Source organism: Heterocephalus glaber, unplaced genomic scaffold, assembly GCF_053883595.1.
Source record: "Heterocephalus glaber isolate CG9 unplaced genomic scaffold, H.glaber_assembly_v1.0 deba00001532, whole genome shotgun sequence".
NCBI classification, from domain to species: domain Eukaryota; kingdom Metazoa; phylum Chordata; class Mammalia; order Rodentia; family Bathyergidae; genus Heterocephalus; species Heterocephalus glaber.
In genome coordinates, this window is record NW_028258330.1 from 34,943,288 (window position 1) to 34,946,450 (window position 3,163).

Consider the following 3,163-nt stretch of genomic DNA (forward strand, 5'->3'; position numbering starts at 1 on the left):
TATCAAGGGTGATGTACCCTCTGGGGAGGGCCTCATAGAGATACAGCCATTTGGGTTAGGCTATCTTCACAAGGCTGGGTGTCAGAAGGCAAGAGAAGATTAGCAGTGTGTCAAGTCTCTTTTCAGACATGTAGCAGATCCGGAAGACAGTTTCTGATGGGACTGGCCTCTGGGCTGAGGTTTAGCCTGAGCAGAAAAGTGTGGCCGTATAAAATCTCAAATGGACTGTATTCCATAGATTCCTGGGGGGAGAGGGACTCAAATGTGAGGAGAGAGCAATCAGGAGAAGAGAAACCAAATCTTTTTTTTTTTTTGAGATTTCATTCAATTTTAACAATTCTTTCATGTCAAAACTAAAATGAGGATTAAGCCAAATCCTAGTTTATCCCATGTATGATTCATAAAACATCTTTCCAAAGGGATTGTTATATGCATATCCATAAACAATAACAGTTCAATCTAGAATGAGATATTCAGAAAAATAAGCAAAGAGTAAATGCAGTTCATTCAATAATTTTAAAATACAGATTTTTGTAGCAACTTATAAATAAATTTCTATTCAATAATAAATTGGTATTTTGAACCTGGAGAACAATATAACCAAAAATTCATTTACAGACACAAAGGAATATGCTTTGTTTAGGGATAATTCACTTTAATGCATAATTTTGCCTTTTTAAAAAGATGATTTTTACAATCAGGTGTATGACCACTTAGTTTTGACTAAGTTCTGTCTGATTAAAGAGGTCTGTTCAGAGTATCCACTTTATTCATCTTATACTTCTCTCCAGTGATTTTCTCCAAACAGTGGGAGAAGTACTCATTGGTGGACAGAGAACAGCAAACTGTTTGTCTCCACGTGGGCCAGCACAGTATCTATAACACAGTCTCAACTCAGAGGGAGACCAGCTCAAACTTGTAAAGTAGCCCCAGCTTGTAAAATAAGGAGGTGGCAATTAATAATTGCATCAATCATTACTAAAAATTAACAAACTTATTTGCCTTTGTTTTGGGTTTCTGCACTTTAGGTGCATCCAAAATTTCTTCATAGTCAAGCATTCATTCCCTTTGCCCAGTGACCAGCTGTGACCACCCTATCTGAACACTGATTTTCAGGACAATCTTTCTTCAGATATTTCACAGAACCACACACTTTGCAACCACCACCATTTGCATAAAGTCCTTTGGGATTGTCAAGACAGGGTTGGGCCAGGTGCCCCATCTCTCCACAAACAAAGCGTTTTGGAAAAGGAAATTCACCCAGAGTTGGGTCCACTCTGGCCCTGCACTTGGTTATTTCATGCTCTGTGGACCCATACAGGTAACATATCCTAGTGCCCATGACTTGGTTCTCAAGGGCAGCCTGGCAGTTGGCAGCTCCATGGCCAGATTTTCTACAATGAAAACACATCATTGTGTTTTTCTTGGCAGCTAGTCTCTCTAATCATATTCTTTCCCAACTAATGTCTTTCTTCAAAGCAACTTCAATTTTTTCCCTTACTTCCCAGGTGTCTGACTATCACCTGATGACTGGGAACCATTTGAGAGTTCCGTCTCAGGTATTCCATGAATCTGTTCACATCTTAATTTAAGTACTCTTTGTTCTTTTTGTTCTTTTTATGTTTTGCTTGGGGCCTGTCATTTTTCAGGGACAGCCTACTGTCTTTGGGTCTCTGGGGCTCTGGTGCATGTGAGCTCCTTCCCTGCAGGGACTCCTCCTTCATGTCCTCCCAGGAGGTGGCAGGCAGGGGTTTCTTGCTACACATGGTGGTGACTCGTGCCCACTGGGTCGTGGTTTCTTCTTTGAAGAGTCCTTCTCAGTCTAGCATCTGGGGACTTCTTTTTCCTCCACCTGAAAGATGTGTAAACTACCAGAGTAAAGACCCACGCCTCTCAGGGATAGCACTGACTCCACGAGGTGCTGGCCAGTGCGACATGCACATCCCCAAGTCTCGTGAGGCTGGGATGGGCTGGAGTGCCTTCCAGGCCCACAGAAGGGGAGGGTTGTGTCACGCTGAGGTCCATGGAGGACCCACAGCATGCCCCAGGTTAGTCCATCCAGTGCTGAGGACCCCCAAGGGGCCCGAGGACACCACAATGCCATGCAGAAAAAATTGAAAAACCAAATCTTTATAGTGTTGGAGTATGAGCCTAGGAAGGTGAGGCTTGAGTAGGTCATTATTCCTTTCTACCTATCCAGATGACTGAAGTTGGTAGAGGGAATGAAGGGAGCATTGTATATGAAGTAACATGGACACCTCCTGGGTAATTTGACAATGGAAGCTGGGCTATTGTCTGATTGAATGAACATGGGAATGCCAAACTGAGAGATAATAATGGATAGTATCAATTTGGGTAGAAATCACTGCCCTACTGTAGAGATCTCTTCATTTGTTGTGTCTCTGTTGGAGATGATTTTTACTTTGGTTATGTGTTGTTGTTCATGCACCTATTTAACCTACTCAAAGTAATTTTGGGAGCCCTGGTCACTGTGTTACTAGGAAAGAAAAACTAGTAGTTATATCACTATCCACAGAACCAATCATGTATCAGTTATATAATTTGAAACTTGTCTAAAATTTCTGCACTCTTTCTAAGGCAGGAAGATAACAAAAGAATTCTGGTGATGAGTATGGTGAGATGTAGAGAGTAAGAGAAGTAAAAATAGAAGAATAGAAAGTGATATTTCAGAAAAAAAGGAAATAAGAAAAGGTGGAAAATAACAAGTGAAAGAAAGAAAAGATATAGAACTTTGCTGGTACTATACTCATATCTGGAAGAGAGGGATGGTGGAAAGAGTGTTTCAGAGGACAAGAAGAAGAAAGAAGAGGGAGCAAAAAGAAGAGTTTGAGAGAAGGTGTAAGAATGTTGGAATCAAGTAATGTCTACCAAGAAAGCTTGTTTTTGAATTCTCCATACACAAATTTTATTAAAGATTAATTTGACATGACCATCAACATACTATAGAAAGTAAAGTAATAATTAAATCTTTTTTCCACTTCACATAAAAACACCTCACTATATTCTAAGATTGAAAAATAGCAAAACAGAAAAAATAGATAAAGTAAAATTATTAAAAATACTATGGCAAATAGTGTTTTTGTCACACAATATGAGACAGAGAGAGAGGCAGAGAGAAAGAGAGAGAGAGGAGGCACTGAGA

General features: G+C 40.1%; 1 pseudogene; it reads right to left on the minus strand.

Moving 5' to 3' along the window:
- Positions 1-978: 978 nt before the first annotated feature.
- On the minus strand, positions 979-2,025 carry LOC101705782 (zinc finger CCHC domain-containing protein 9 pseudogene; annotated as a pseudogene).
- Between the last annotated feature and the right edge of the window lie 1,138 nt (positions 2,026-3,163).